Source organism: Pan paniscus, chromosome 16, assembly GCF_029289425.2.
Source record: "Pan paniscus chromosome 16, NHGRI_mPanPan1-v2.0_pri, whole genome shotgun sequence".
NCBI classification, from domain to species: Eukaryota; Metazoa; Chordata; class Mammalia; order Primates; family Hominidae; genus Pan; species Pan paniscus.
The window spans coordinates 76,480,468-76,497,331 of NC_073265.2; the positions used below are offsets into that span (position 1 = coordinate 76,480,468).

General features: G+C 40.8%; 1 long non-coding RNA gene across 1 annotated transcript; it reads left to right on the top strand.

Moving 5' to 3' along the window:
• The first annotated feature begins 2,601 nt into the window (after positions 1-2,601).
• Positions 2,602-16,580, top strand: LOC130540857 (uncharacterized). Its single transcript, XR_008954860.2, has 3 exons — positions 2,602-2,691; positions 4,809-4,919; positions 15,900-16,580. It is a non-coding gene; the product is annotated as an uncharacterized LOC130540857 (long non-coding RNA).
• The last annotated feature ends 284 nt before the right edge of the window (positions 16,581-16,864 follow it).

Here is a 16,864-nt window from a genome sequence, read left to right on the forward strand (position 1 = left end):
CCTACTTTCCACTTAGGGCAACTATGAACAGGATGAAGTGATGCATGTGACAATATATTTATCGCTACTATATAAATATAAGGGGTCAGCGTGAGGCAGGGAGGGACAGGGGCGGGATAGCAGTTGCCAGTGATAAGAGGAGGTCCATTCTGTTGGGGGCACTGCTTCGGGAGATCTGTTTATTCTGTAATTAACAATAAGCAAGGGAGACCTTTGAGATGCTTACTTAGAGGTCATCATTTCAATTTGACTGCTATTTAATAAATATTTTCTTTGGTTGTAGATAGCTCCCTTAAAAATAAACAATTATTTTCAGCATATGAGTGAAAGAAAATACATTTATCTGCCATGTGCTAGCTGTTCATTATAGGATTTAAGGGTCCTTGAAAAAAATGATAAAAAAGAAATTACTCAGAATAATTCAACAATTATTTTCAAAGTGAGATAGATCAGGGATCCCTCTTAGGGGCCTGCCAGCCCCTGAACCATAGATATAAAGGAAAATCTTGAGTTTCTTCAAGGGGAATTCCAGGCACATAAAAGTAAATGAGCAACTTGATAAGCAAAAAGGTAATCGTGGCTTAAAATAATAGTCAAGGAAGTTAGAGTTGCGAGATGTCTGATTCCCTATAGAAACTAAAGATAACATCTTAACATAAATCCCTTAGTTGTTTTTCAGAAACCCAGACCCCCACCAAACAGATCTGCTGGCATGTAGACCTCAGATAAGGAGGAGCTGAGGACTGGACTCTGACTGCCTGCCGTCTTTTACTCCAAATTTCTTCCTCGGAGGCCTGGAAGGAGTCATCCTCAAAAGCCAAAGCTAGCATCCTTTTCTGTTGACCCCAAGTCTTTAGACGATGCTTCCTTTCCTTAACCAATTGCAAATCAGAAAATCTTTGAATCTACTTATGACATGTTACCCTTCGCTTCAAGATATTTCGCCTTTATAGGCCAAACCAAAGGATAACCTCCATGTGTTGATTTACAATTTTGCCTGTAACTTCCGCTTCCCTGAAATTTACCCCTATGTTTAACAACCCTTGTTTGTAAGCTATCAGAGAGGTCAGGTCTTCAGAGTGAGGTACCTGATTCTCCTTGCTTGGCGCCTTGCAGATACACACCTATCTTTCTCCTGCTGCAAAACCTGGGTAGGAATGTTTGGCCTTACCATGCTGGGCAAGTGCACCCCAGTTCAGTTTGGTAACAATAGGAATCTACATTAAAAAAATTACATTATTTCACTGAAAAATTACAGCAACAAAATGAATAGTGGTGCTTTTGCTGCTGCTGCTGCTGCTGCTGCTGCTGCTGCTGCTGCTGCTGCTGCTGGTTGTTGTATTGATCGATTCCACGCTAACAAGTCTTTTTCATTTGATACGTTTCTGAAATTTTAAGGTATGTGTGTGGTGTGAGGTGGAGGGGGGACCTTGGGCAGAAATAGTCTGAATTCTATTGGGATACATTTTCCTAGAGTTATTTACTTCTTAAAACAAGCCAATGCCATCATTTATAACTATAACCCTGAAGTCATCATGGTTGCCTAAATATATAAGCAAAATGAAATGTACAATTTGCAGAATCTTTATCTGAATACTTTAAAATTCTTGAATGGTTTAGGGGAAGACATGCAAGCAGTAAAAATCAAGTGTGATGCTATCTAGCAATGTTTATTAAATGCCTACTTGTGGTTCTGTTTGATATTCTGAAGGACAAAATGAATGTAATTGTGGAATCATAGAGTTATAAAGCTGGAAGGGATTTTAAATTTATCTTATCTAGCTTGTACGGTTTACTCACGGAGGAAGTGAGGCTAAAAAATAATTAGTTCCTGAGGTCATTCAGGTAGGAAAGACAGGACTCAAACCCAGGTTTCCCAAGACCTAATACAAGACTCCTTCCAACACCCTCCCATTTGAAGAGCCCTGTTATATCAACTATTGCTAATGTATAATGTAAAATTCCCTAAGTGCATATAAACAACGAAGTAATTTCTAAACATGATATTACTGCAAGGATAGACCTGACCATTAACTTTAGGCTCTGTCAACACATTTAAAAGTGGAGAAGGGGTGTTCAGGCATTACTCAAGTCATTTGATTAATGCCAGCAGTTCAGATCTTTCAGGTTCTAAAATGGACTGCTGTGTGGATAAGCTGATTTGATAGTGTTTAGGACCTGTTTCAAAGGGTGCGTGGAAACTCTTTCCTTCCCTTCTTACTATGTATAATAGCTTTGCGTGGGTGTTGAAGCCAGAGAATTGTTTGAAAAGAGAATTGCTGAGAATAAATCAAATCACCAGTCTTCAGAGACAATCAGTTAGGTCACATTTAGTCAACTCCGTGAAGCAAGGACAGAGGTTGGTCCTGAGTCTTGTATTTTTTTCCAAAATCGCTTTGCAATGACATCAACTATGGCTCACTCCCCATTCTCCTGCTTCACTGCTTACCATATAATGGCCCATTATGAATGTTTTGCTGAAGGCAGAAATTAACCTTTTATGGAAGTTTTGTCCCATTAAGTCTAGTTACTTGAATCTGGACTGATTTTCTTTCTGATGAGAAGACTTTTAGCCAATGTTTTAAGTGCTTGAAAAAAATGTTCTGGTCTTGACTGCCTGTGAGAGCCTTCCTGGTGGAAACAGAATTGTTAGTCAGCTGTCATCTCCATGGTGATTTTTTAAGGCTAAGTGTAAGTCATTCTTCTAAATATTGAGGCATAATTTGTGAATATGCAGTCGAATAAATAATAATAGAATTTTAAACAAGATAGACTGCCTTTAATTCTGCTGTTTGAGACTTTTCACGCGCTAGTCTAATCTATAACTAGTCTTCAAACATGACCTTAACAGTTTCTCTGAAACCACCTTTGCAAAGATTATGAAAGTGAGAGAAATGTAACGTGGCTGACTCCATCCTGCTTGTAGCCTTACAGGCTGGCTGTCCCTGTTCATTCCTGGGCAGAGGCCAAGATAACCATGGGAGGAATTTAGTTTTTAGTTTAACTTTGAAGCAAGGATGATAATAGTCCCTCCCTACAACTGATCCCCTCCTTGTTTGGGGGATGAAACCAAAAGGCCACAAAATAAGGGATATGGGAGGGGTCTGAATTCTGCTCAAATGTAGGCTTAATTTCTATAGCTCATTACAGCTCAGGAGTCATGTAGCCAGAGGTCGCAAGATTTGTGACTTCCCCAATTGCTCCCATAGATCTCATCTCTATTGTAGAACCTAAGATTGATCTTTTGAGATCAACTCCAGTTATCCTGTGTGTCTGGCCTTGCATCAGTTAAACTCATTTCTTGACTGGAATACCACAGTCTCAGGGAATTGGATTTGTCTGTGCAGCAGGCAGGAAGAACCTGCTAGGTGATTACATCCCCTCCTCAATGATCACGTTTTATCTGCCTGCCTGTGTTTTATTTCACTCTACCCACTTTCCGTGTATCCGGTTCCTTCAAAGAATAGCTCTATTCTAACCACTAAGTCTTCTCTTACACCCATCTCTTTGTATTCCCCAGTGTCTTATGCAATGCATATAATATAGGCCCCCTTGCCGGAGGAATTGCCACTTTGGGAAAAACAACTCTAGTTTGGATGTCAGGAGATCTTGGTTGAGGTTCTAACACTGCCCAGTACAAGCTCTGTGGCCTTATTAAGTTTCTCCATCTTCAATTCTTCCGTCTAAAAATTGAACAAGTTGGGCAAGATCATCCCTAATGTTCTCCGTCTGTGGATTCTATGATGAATCTCAGTTATAGAAACAAAATAATAAAATCATCAGAGAGCACTGGCTTCCTGCACTATATTTTTAATAGAGTGTTTTTTCATCCATTATCTCTTCAAATTTATGCTCAGAGGTCAGAATTATGATAAACAGCTAAAAGCTGCTGTGAGCTGGGGAGAGGAGTAAGTGAATTCACCTCTCCAAGGAGACTTGTTCTGCAGCTTGTGAGTGCTGTTAACCCAATGTTCCCAGTGGCAAAGTAGGGGCATCAAATGATTTATTCCTTATTTTATCTCTTTAAGTGTCCAGAAAGCTGTTAAAGCAAGAAAAAGGTCTAACAGCTCCCTATTGGCCAAGAATAAGTCTTTGGGATCATCCATTTAGAACAATAGACCAGAATGTGTGAATCTTCAACTATATTCCCTCATCTGAACCAAAGAGAGGCAGAATAAACAAGCCAGTATGTTCTGTGCTTACAGACTTCCTCCTTGCTATTATTTTATTTCTCCATTTCAAACCTTATATAGGTTAAAAAAAAAAAAAAGTAAATAGCAGAACAAAACTGTCTCCCAAAGTTCTTGGAGATGGCTAAAATAAATATTTATTAACTGCATACTATGTTATATTTATAAGTTACGGGATCAATAGGATGTCATGATTAAGATTATAGCCCCTGGAGCTGGTTAATACAGTACTTCAAGCAATATCTGGCTCAAAGTAAGCACACAATAAATGTTGCCTTTTAATAGTGTAGTTATTTATTATTGTGGTTACTTCTGGGTACCAGATACATGGTGAGGAAAATAGTAAGTTCCCTTTTTCCATGGGCTTCCAAAATAACCTCTACATATATTGATAAATATTTTTTAAACACTGATTTTGGGGAAATTGTGGGTAGGACGATAAGACATACTCCAGATATTCTGGATCCATTCTCCTCCTGATATCACACCAAATTTTCCAACCTTGTGCCATAATAAATGGGACAAATGTAGCATTTAAGTTAAAATATAATAACTATAAAATAAATTTACGCTGCAGCTGGGGTCACCTTGGTCTTGTCCTATTTTGTAATCCTCCAGGCTGAACCAGATTTCTTTTCATTATGGGAGTGAAAATGAACTCAGTGGATTTTCTCCCCGATTCCTCTCCATTTTCTGTTTTCAGACTTCTCCATCATGTTCTTGTGCCTGGTGAGTCCCGTTGTCAGGTCTTGTTGTGACCCCAGAGATCAATTAGAGGGTCGTTCAGTGTTTTACCATTTACTTGGCAAAGAGGATAATGCGGGCACTGTGAGTCACCACACGGAGTTATGGTTATACATGTGACATTAAAATTAATTGTACACGTGAATACGTTGGCGGTGCTCTAAGGCATTGGATTTGCTCAGAGAAAGGGATGGCTTAGGAGAAGACAGAGAAGGTAAGAACAAATTCTAGGCTAGGAGGCAAGCCAGCTAATGAGTGACATTTCCCCATGCCACCATAGTGGGCACAGCTCCTTCAGGTGCAAGCTGGGGCACACAGCCTTCTTCTTTTATGCTCTTTCCCTCTCTAAAAACACAGGGAGCCATATCACCCTGAGTGGACCAACACAGTCTCTAATTGGAACTTAGTTTTCAGTTTCCCATGCTCTACTGGTGGCTCTGTGATAAGAGAGTTTATGGAAACATAAAGAGCCCACGTTAGTGTTTAGCCAGTGTCAAGTCTGACTAAAAATGAAATCTTGTTGTTGTCATGCTGTGGGATTTGCAAAGAGAGCCGCACTGAGGCTGGAAAACAGGGGAACTCAAGGCGACAATTGTATGTGGGTTTTAAAGGGCAGCTATGATTAGAAATGTGCCTGTAAAAATGGCATTTCAATGTTCCAAATGTATTCCCCTTTGGTGATTTCCATGTCAAATTCACTTAGTTTACAAATAAAAACAAAAGATTCGCAACTGCAGCTCTGGAAGCTCAGTGAAAGACTTGAATAAAGGAGAGACTTGTCCTGTCCTCGGCTGAAGAGCCCTGCTCCAGCAGGCAAGGCAGAGGCCGCCACTGAGCAGCAGAGCGGGTGAGGATGGGTCTCACAGGCGGGCTGCTCGGCAGGTGCAGCCCTGGTGCCCAGGCCCTGGGGTTCTGCAGTGCCACTAAGTGCACACCATCTCAGCCACACTCGAGAGAGCCCAGCTTTGTCAATGAGTGCTTTTGAATGGACAACAAATGCATTGCCAAATTGTAAACAGCAGTGTGTGTGTGTGTGTGTGTGTGTGTGTGTGTGTGTGTGTGACAGAGAGAGAGAGAAAGAGAGAACAACAGATAAACAAGAAAAAAAACAAAAGTAAATTACTCACTGTGCCAGGTATTGTGACAGGAAGTGCTAGTCATCTATATTCTTGTGGAAAACTGGCCATTATCTGGTGTATATTGACACTTCCAAGGAATCCAGACTCAACACCACCCCAGGTGCTATGCTTTGTAGATAGGGGAATGTTAGCAGAACATTCAAGATACGGGAATGTTATCAGGACTATTAACATATTTCTTCTCTGACAAAAACAAGTAATGGGGAAAAGCCTCCCTAGTCGATAAATGGTGCTTGGATAACTGGCTAGCCATATGCAGAAGATTGAAGCTGGACCTCTTCCTTCTACCATAAACAAAAATCAACACAAGATGAATTAAAGACTTAATTGTAAAACCCAAAACTGTAAAAAATCCTGGAAGACAACCTAGGCAATACCATGCTAGACATAGGAACGGACAAAGATTTCATAACAAAGACACCAAAAGCAATCGCAGTAAAAGCAAAAATTGACAAGTGGGATATAATTCAACTTAAGAGCTTCTGCACAGAAAAAGAAAGTATTAACACAGTAAATAGACAACCTACAAAATGGGAGAAAATGTCTGCCAACTATGCATCTGACAAAGGTCTCATATCCAGCATCCTTAAGGAACTTATATAAATTTATGAAAGGAAACATACAACCCCATTAAAAAGTGGGCAAAGGACATGAACAGCCACCTTTCAAAAGAAGACATACATGCAGCCAACACGCATATGAAGAAAAGCTCAATATCACTGTTCATTAGAGAAATGCAAATGGAAACCACAATGAGATACCATCTCACACCTGTAAGAATGCTATTATGAAAAAGTCTGAAAGTAACAGATGCTAGTGAGGTTGTGGAGTAACGGGAACACTTATTCACTGTTAGTGGCAGTGTAAATTAGTTCAACAATTGTGGAAAGCAGTATGGTGATTCCTCAAAGAGCTAAAAGCAGAACTACCATTAAACCCAGCAATCTCATTACTGCGCATATATCCAGAGGAATATAAATCATTTTACCATAAAGACACAAGCACACAAATGTTCACTGCAGCACTAGTCACAATAGCAAAGACATGGAATCAATCTAAATGCCCATCAGTGGTAGACTGGATAAGTGTAATACATATACTCCATGGAATACTATGCAGCCATGAAAAGGAATGAAATAATGTCCTTTGCAGGAACATGGATAGAGCTAGAGGCCATTATCCTCAGCAAATTAAAATAGGAACAGAAAACCAAATATCACACGTTCTCACTTATAAGTGGGAGCTAAATGATGAGAACTTATGCACACAAAGAAGAAAACAATAGACACTGAGTTCTACTTGAGGATGGAGGATGGAAGGAGGGAGAGGAGCGAAAAGATAACTATTGGATACCGGGCTTAATACCTGGGTGATGAAATAATCTGTACAACAAACCCCCATGACATGAGTTTACCTATGTGGCAAACTTTCACATGTACCTCCAAAACTAAAATAAAAGTTTAAAAAAAGTTTTTTTCAACCTGTAAAATACCACACGCTATGTACTACCCTGTTGCACAGCCTCAGCAGGCTCAATCCTTCTACAGTCTGGACGTAAAGCATGCAGGGACCTCAAAGTAAAATTGCAAGAGGTGAGACCATACAGCTAAGGGAAGCAGAGTAAGATCTGATGTATTAAATTAAATAGAAGAAATGGCCAATACAGTTGGTTGCCCATCAAGTATTTAGTCTCTTATTTTTCCTTGTTTTGAGACACACTACTTTTTTGGGGTGCAGCAACATATCCATTCCAAGGCATGATTGTGCAGAGACACTTCTGATAAAAGTGGTCCCTAATTTTCCAGCTTCCCTTGCTTCTGTGGGAAGACTTGCTGCCCATGGAAGTCTGCTGGGAAGTGGGTGTGAAGAGATGAGCTACGAAAATATTTGCTTTCCTGATTATAGAAAATAGAATGGCCTCCAAGAGCCCTTTCCCCTTTTATAGTCTTCCCATCTTGCACGGGACACAGATATGATGGCTTGAGTGGCAGCAACCTTGCTGTGACCAGGAGAGGAAGGCCACAAAAATGGAAGAGACTTTGGACCTAATTTGGTAGAGCCACTAAAATAATCATAGTAATTGCCTACCTCCCTGCTCTTTTGGAGAAAACCAAAGTGTTGTTCCCTAATGCCTCTGTCATGGGATTTTCTAATTCAGGCAGCTGAACGTATTTCTAACTAATATGGAAGAATGGCATGGGGGCTGTTCCATCTGCTTGGAGGGACACTCAGCCATTCCAAGCACCTAGTCCAGGATACATAACAAAATTGAGACTAACTCAAGCCAATATCTCTCTCTCAGGGGTTGGAGAAAGCAGGGTATGAGGTTTTGGAGCAGCAGCGGTAGTTCTAAGGATCGGTGGATATCAGAATTGAAGTACCAAGAAAGCCTTTTGAGGATACTCTGACCCTCTAGTTCAGGGTATGTAAAAGCAGATTCTGGCTCCAGTAGAAGTGAACTTCTCCCAAAGGAGAAGACTGAATTTATTCACCGCCTGGGTTTTCTTTTTACTGGAGAACTGCACTAAAACAAAACAAAACAAAAAACATCTGTCTTCCTTCAGGACCTTGCAGCATCAATCAGTTTCATGCAAAGGAGGAGCTCCAGCGTTGTCTTGCCACAAAGAGCCTTGGGGGTGACCCACATTCACTGTCACATCCTTCACATCTTTTTCCATCTCCTTGTTGCTTTTTGCCACTTCTGAAATTGTTACACATTTTCCTGTTTGGATCCCTGCATAGCCTGTGTGATGGTTAATATTGAGTGTCAACTTGATTGGATTGAAGGTGCAAAGTATTGTTCCTGGGTGTGTCTGTGAGGGTATTGCCAAAGGAGATTAACATTTGAGTCAGTGGACTGGGAGAGGTAGACCCACTCTCAATCTGGATGGGCACCATCTAATCAGCTGCCAGCTCAGCTAGAATAGAGCAGGCAGAAGAAGATAGAAAGAGCAGACTCGCTGAGTCTTCTGACCCTCATCTTTCTCCTGTGCTGCATGCTTCCTGCCCTTGAACATCAGACTCCAAGTTCTTCAGCTTTTGGACTCTTGGACTTACACCAATGATTTCCCAGGGGCCCTCAGGCCTTCCGCCACAAACTGAAGGCTGCATTGTTGGCTTCCCTACTCTTGAGATTTTGGGACTCGGACTGGCTTCCTTGCTCCTCAGCCTGCAGATGGCCTATTGTGGGACTTCACCTCGTGATCGTGTGGGTCAACACCCCTTAATAAACTCCCCTTCATATATACATCTATCCTATTAGTCCTGTGCCTCGAAAGAATCTTAATACAGCCTAAGAACTTACCTCTCTCCTCAAAGGCTAACGTGATGTTTCCCTGCAGATATGCCAACTTATGTGACTTTGGGTAAGCATTTATCCTCTCCATCAGTACCACTCTTCCTGAGCTTTTGCTCATCACCTGAGTAGCAAATAAGCAGAAGACTGGAATAAGGAAGAAAGTCAGCCAAATACACCAGTAATTTGGGCAGAATCTTGATAACCATGGGAGAGAATAGAGTATGCCGTTTCTTTTTTTATTTTATATATATATGCTTTTTTTTTTTCCAGACAGGGTCTTACACTGGCCCAGGGTGGCACCATTATTGATTCACCACAGCCTTGACCTCCCAGGCTCAAGCAATCCTCCCATCTCAGCCTCCCTAGTAGCTGGAACTATAGGCATGTGTCAACACACTAGGCTAATTTTGGTAGTTCTTTTTTTTTTTTTTTTTGGTAGAGACGGGATTTCTCTGTGTTGCCCAGGCTGGGCTTGAACTTCTATGCTCAAGAGCTCCACCTGCCTTGGCCTCTCAAAGTGCTTACAGACATGAGCCTGTGCCCGGTTGAGTGCACTGTTTCTAATGGAGCCCTTTGATTTGGTGTGTCTTATTCGAAACACACTTTCTTTTAGAAAAACTTAACCTCTTAATTTGTTGATCTGTAAAATGGAGATAATAATAATATAGACCTCATAGAGTTGCTGTTTCAGCTGAGATGATTTATCAAACTATTTAGAAGATTGCCAGCACATGGTAAGTGTCCAAGAAACTTAATCTCCCTGAGTGATCAGGCACTCACTCATTGAATCACAAATACTCATTAAGTACTGGTTATATGCTGAATACCTGGCATATAATGTTGACCACTAAGCCATGGTCCCTACCTTCAGGGAACTTATAAGAGTGTTGAATAAAAATTATAGAAGGAAATTGTTACAAACTAAGTGCACACACAAGGGCCCAACAGACCAAACTAAAAGTCAAAATGGAGTCACTTATGCTGAGGCTCCACATCACCAAACCAAAACTGAGTTATCCAACTTGAGAAATCTGGAGGGAGAGATAGGCAAATTTCCCAAACAGGCCAGTTTCAATTGGCATGGTAATGAAGTTCCCTCTGCCTTTAACTCTTAAACAAAAGGTAACCTGAAGTAACTTGATGTTAGCCAATCACTTTTCTATTGTTTTTTTTCCGTTTCCCTACCTTACAAGAAATATAAATTTGAAAGGACCAATCACTTCCTGTTCTTTGTTTCTGCTTTCTTCAGCCCTGCTCTGCCTATAAAACCAATGTCCTCTGCTCAGCTCACTGGAACTTATTCCATTTTATGAAATGAAGTGTTGCCCAATTCTAGGACCTCAAATAAAGCAACCTTAGATCTTTAAATGTAATTCTTGTAACTTTGTCTTTTGGCAAAAGAAATCAGTAGATAAACCATACTCTTTGGTCCTATGCGTGCTGTGATATGAAGTAAAAAACATGGTTCTAAGTAACATGGAATCTACTTGCAAAGGAGACTGTGACATTTACAAGATGAATGGATATATTTGAAGAGCACAAACTCTTTGGCTTTTGGTTAAATATTCTGAGACTCTTTTCCTCCACATTTGAAATGTATTCACACTTCCCCAGGAGGAAAAGCTAAAGCTCAACCCTGTCAGGACATTGTAATGTCTGGGTCAGTCAGGAGAAAAACTACACAGTACTTTAACAGTTATGGTAATATAAATATTCTAATAGGGAATTGGAGTAATCAGGAATTAGGTCACTGGAAGTCAAGAGAACTCTAAAGAACATAGAAATAGTAAACATGAGGAACAGTCACAGCTATGGAGCCGAGACATCACGCCCAAGGAAGAGCCCTCTGCAGTGGCCATTCCCCACCCAAAGCTGAGATCCAACCTGGCTGGAGAGACCATTTTGTGGCTCATGATGGCAGAGAAGTCACTGTATATAGAGATAATATACGTAGAGAAGCCATCCTGGCAGATCTTGCTGGAAATAGGCCCTTTGGAATTTGCTGGAAAACTGCCCTCCAGGAAAACTGTTCACCAGGAGGCATCTTTCTTACTGGAGGCACTCTATGACAAAGTGCTCAAAGAAGAGCTGCCAGGCAAGGTGCCAGCCATTGAGAGCTGCTGACTGCCATGCAATGCAGAGCCTGATGCAGGAGAACCATGCACACTACAGGAGCAGGCCCAGGGAACATGCCAGAAGCAGGAGGCAAAATTCTTCTCTGCCAGAATCTCTCTCCAGTGCCTTGTAGTGAATTAGTGCTAGCTGGTGGAAGAAAAAGAGTTAAGATTGCAGATTTATTTCAACAAGGCAGTAAAAAGGGTGATATTGGAACTGAGAGGCAATGGATGAATAGCACAGGCATCCAACTCGAACCAGGCAATATACAGTATTCTCTCCATTAGGACAGAAGAGTCAACTCTTGATCCAGAGAGTTGAGAACTAAGATGTTCCTTTTCTCCTTAACTGCCTCCCCTGTAAACCTACACACACAAACACACACATACGCAAAACATTCAGTACACAGTGGTGTAACCAGAATAGGATAACTGTAGTAAATACTCCCATTTTAAAAAGGGAACGTGAGGGAGACAGCAACAGTCACCAGCCATAGCAATTGTGCTTGGAGGACTGTGAAGTTTTCATCCCCTAAGGTGGAGGAGGACTCAAGAGGTAGTCATGGTTCTACTCCTGGAAGGGCTCATTTGACATTTCTTCTAGATTCCCTGACTCTACTGTCGGGAAGTTTCTTCCGAGGGTTTTAGAATTGTTTCAGTAAAAGATATTTTTACATTCTGAACTTGTGGCTTCTTAGGTTATTCATTGTCTCAAAAAGTTAATCAGATTCTGACTCATGGACTTTCACTCAGTTCCAGGTACCAGCAACCACACCTAGACATCTGAAGAGACATAGATTTTAGAGCCACTTTATTACTTTTCATTTTTTCCCTCACACCTCTCTCTCTCAACTTAATTAAAATACCTTAAAACTCAATCTGATCTTTGCCTAGAATCACTTTATCTTACTGAGCATTTGTGATTCAAAGCCTTTTGTAATCCCTTCTCTTACAGTTTGGGCTTTAGAAACAGTCGGCTTTTCTAACCCTGCAAGGACCCAATTTTCTGGATTCTATTTCATTCCAGTTCATTTCTACTTATAAGGAGGCTAATGAATTACTGAGTTCTTGTCTTTCTTGTAATACCTTCTCAATCCACCAGTAGTTGCTAATATCTCAGTAACAACTGCCTTTTAAATTTTGTATTATTTCCTTCTAACACTGCAGGCACATTGTACCTGTTCTCACTTTTCACTGCAAAAAATGGATCACCATCTTCTTAGCCTCACTGTTAACTGCTCAACTCCTTATTCAATGCCACATAAATTAGGTTTTTGTAACATCATTACCCTACTTTTGGAACCAAGATTCCTATAAGTCAGGAGAGTTAACAGATTTGGTTACAGTGTAAAAGCTCTAAAATCTCAGGTACTTAAAATAATTTAAGGATTATTTCTCAGTTAACCTAAGTCTCATACAAATTAAAGAGTCCTGTTCTATCTTGAAACTACCTATCTGGAACACATCACTTTTAAGATTAGCATGATAAGGAAGAAGAAAAATGGCAATTCTACTGGAAACTTTGTGTGGACTTTATATCCTGACATAGAAGACATGGAAAGAGATTACAACATATCCAGATGTGGAAAAAAAATAAATTCACAAAACAGTATTCAAAATTTCTATTAATTTTGGAATCTGTGGTATCTCTCTCCTGCAGAGAGACAAGAGCGCTCCAGTAGGTCTTCTGGTTCTGTGACAAAATACACAGGGTTTTACAGACGACCTTGAGGATGTGGTGTCTGATTTACATAGGGCACGAGAGATTGGTTGGACCAGGTGCGCCATTCACATAGTGTGTGAAGATGCTGCCCACCCCACCCTAATCTTTTATTATGCAGATGGGTTCTCTATCCGGTCGGCACCATATTGCCTGCTTTTTTACTGCACATGTGGTGATGAAGAAAAAGGAAGAGGGAACCTCCATGTTGAATATACCTGGCTTCCAGGTATCCCTTTTCTATTGGCACAGCTGCTGGCATTTCCCTATGCAAGTTTTAGCTTGCTTATCTATGCTTGCAGCTTGATTTTTCAGGCTGCTTTTTATTAAAGGGAAACCTTACCAAGGACTCTCTCACCCTTGCTGTCTGCCTAAATCATTTCCTTCTAGCTCCTGTATCACCAGCCCATTGGCCAGGAGCAGCCAAATGGCCCAAACCTAACTTCAAGGAAGACTGGAGAATGTAGCTAGCATATGGAGTACTTGTGGACCACGAACATTCTCTGCCACAGTATAACATATACTGTGTCAAAAAAGTATGCCTAAGATAAAATGAAATCTAAGATAAGACCTGAAGGAAGAGTAAGAGTCAGGTGAAGAATGAAGGGTGGGGCGCGGTGGCTCATCCTGTAATCCCAGCACTTTGGGAGGCTGAGGCGGGCGGATCACCTGAGGTCAGCAGTTCGAGACCAGCCTGACCGACATGGAGAAACTCTGTCTCTATTAAAAATACAAAATTAGCCAGGCATGGTGGCACATGCCTGTAGTCCCAGCTACTTCAGCTACTTAGGAGGCTGAGGCAGGAAAATCGCTTGAACCCGGGAGGCAGAGGTTACAGGGAGCTGAGATTGTGCCACTGCACTCCAGCCTGGGCAAAAAGTGAAACTCCGTCTAAATAATAATAATAATAATAATGAGGGCAGGCATGTTTCAGGATGGCCGACCAGCATGTGCAGGGAAAGCATGGCACCATTCGGGGAACATACTGAGCTGAGTTAGGGGACCAATTCAAAGTCAGTCCTGATGATAGAGAGACAGAACATTCGACTGGACATCGCTTTGCTCAGAACTTTAGCAATGTTGAAGTCATAAGGGACGCACAGTAGAACTGAAAGAGGAAGGGACAAAAATAACTGTTTAAAATAGTCCAAGCATATGTAGTACCTACATAAGTAATCTGCATATTTTTAACGCCTTCATTCATGAAATCTGCAAATTTTCAATACCTTCAATTCATTTTCAGAAATGAATATGTATTTCACATTAGAAAACAAGTAGAATTAATTATTATCTTTTACTCAGCAATTCCATTGTCAATTTTCTTAAGGGCAATAAGTAAGAATCTTTAAGATAGAGTGACAATACAATTTATTGACCGAACTAGGAGACTTTTGCAGGGAAAAGGGTTTTCTCTAAATACTTACAGTAGGACAACAGCTGTAAACTGGCCCTTTCCTGAGCAAACCAGAATGTATGGTCATCGTGTATATAAGTATTATGAAATTTGTCACATCATTGTTTACAATGTCACAGTAAATAAATTATAGTAATAAATAGGAATTATAATTATCATGTCAAATGATGACATAGTAAGCAGCTGATAAAACAATGTTATGCCTGGGTGTGGTGGTGCACACTGTAGTCCTAGCTACTTGGGAGGCTGAGGCAGGAGGATCGCCTGAACCAGGAGTTCGAGGTTGCAGTGAGTTATGATCTTACCACTACACCCAAGTCTGGGCAACAGAGCAAGACCCCATCACTAAAAAAAAAAAAAAAAAAAAGTCATAAAGAAAATATTTGATATTATGAAAAGAGTTCACAATATGTAAAGATAGAGAAAAAAAGTTTACAGATTTATTTCCATTCAATGGGTGGTAGTAGAAAAGATAGTGAAAAACCAGCCGGGCACAGTGGTTCACATCTGTAAATCCCAGCAGTTTGGGGAGCCGAGGCAGGTAGACGGCTTGAGCAGAGGGGATTGAGAACAGCCTGGGCAACCTGGTGAAACCCCGTCTCTACAAAAAATACAAAAAAAATTAGCCGGTTGTGGTGGCATGCACCTGTGGTCCCAGCTACTTGGGAGGCTGAGGTTGGAAGATCACTTGAGCCTGGAAGGCAGAGGTTGCAGTGAGCTGAGATTGTGCCACTGCACTTCAGTGTGGACAAGAGAGTGAGACCCCATCTCAAAAAAGAAAAGTAAAAAACTGTTACAACTTATTAAAATTGGTTGACCCATTGAATAGTAGAAAGATATGTGTGTGCATATGTGTGTGCGTGTATGTATGTTTTCTATTTTGATTCATTGTTATTAGTCAGCAGTCTGGGGATACAGCACTTTAAAAAGATACTTTTGGACCTCACCAAAGTTTTTACAAGTAGATTCAGCTGAAGGACAGCTCAGAGTCAAAGAATAATAATTCTTTCCAAATGTATAGCACTTTCACATTAAAGTGCCTTCATGTGCGTTATCTGATTTCATCTACTCAACAGAAGACAGGTATTATAATTCTCATTTTACAGTTCCAGAATCAGAATTTCTGAAAGATTAACTTAATTGCCCAAAGTCAAACAGATATTTTAAGGTGGGGTGAGAATTATAACTCACATCTCCCAACTCTAAGTTCAAATTTCTTTCAAAGACAGCAACCTAGGTTCATCCCGGGTCACTAATTATGATGCAATATTTTATTACAGGCAGTGTTAAGGGGCTACTATTTGGACGGAAGAAGCCTTTGGAAAAGTTGTTGAAGAGTCATGTGCACAAGTGATGTGCTGAGCAGACTGGATCTTGCCTGATGGCCAGAAAATTAAAACAGCACTGAAATTAATAAAAATTCAAACTCCCATTCTGCTATTTGAATACTTCACTGAGCTTAAGGATATAACATTTAGGATTCTTTTTTTGTAGTGGAATTTATTCCAGTGCTAGTTTATATAGTATACATAATCTACTTAATTTATCCTTCCCATACATGAACACATGAGTCCATAAACCTTTTATTCATTTATTAATAGGCTCACTATGATTATTTCTGTTGAACTGTCTAATGGGGAATGCTAAGAAACACCATGAGGAGGTTGGGCACAGGGGCTCAAGCCTGTAATCCCAACACTTTGGGAGGCCGAGGCAGGTGGATCGCCTGAGGATGGGAGTTCGAGACCAGCCTGACCAACATGGAGAAACCCCGTCTCTACTAAAAATACAAAATTAGCCAGGCGTGGTGGCGCATGCCTGTAACCCCAGCTACTTGGGAGGCTGAGGGAGAATTGCTTGAACCCGGGAGGGGGAGGTTGCAGTGAGCCAAGATCATGCCATTGCACTCCAGCCTGGGCAACGAGAGTGAAACTCGGTCCAAAAACAAAAAAAAAAACAAAATAGAAAAGAAAGAAAAAGAAATACTACAGGGAGGTGAGATTGGAGATGGGAATTGACTTATCCCTTCGCATGTCCCCTGCCCATTACTCAGAAATCTGTGTGGCATCTTTTCATATGGGCTTTAAGTTCTTCAAGGAACCTTTTAAGGATGTGGCAATACTCCCTGCAAGCACACAAACCTATCCAGGGACTACCGACTTAATCAGCTAGAAACACGAAGATCATCTCTGCTGCTTCTCTGAAAATTAAATGCTAAATTTGAGAAGGGTGGTGGGAATTCTTT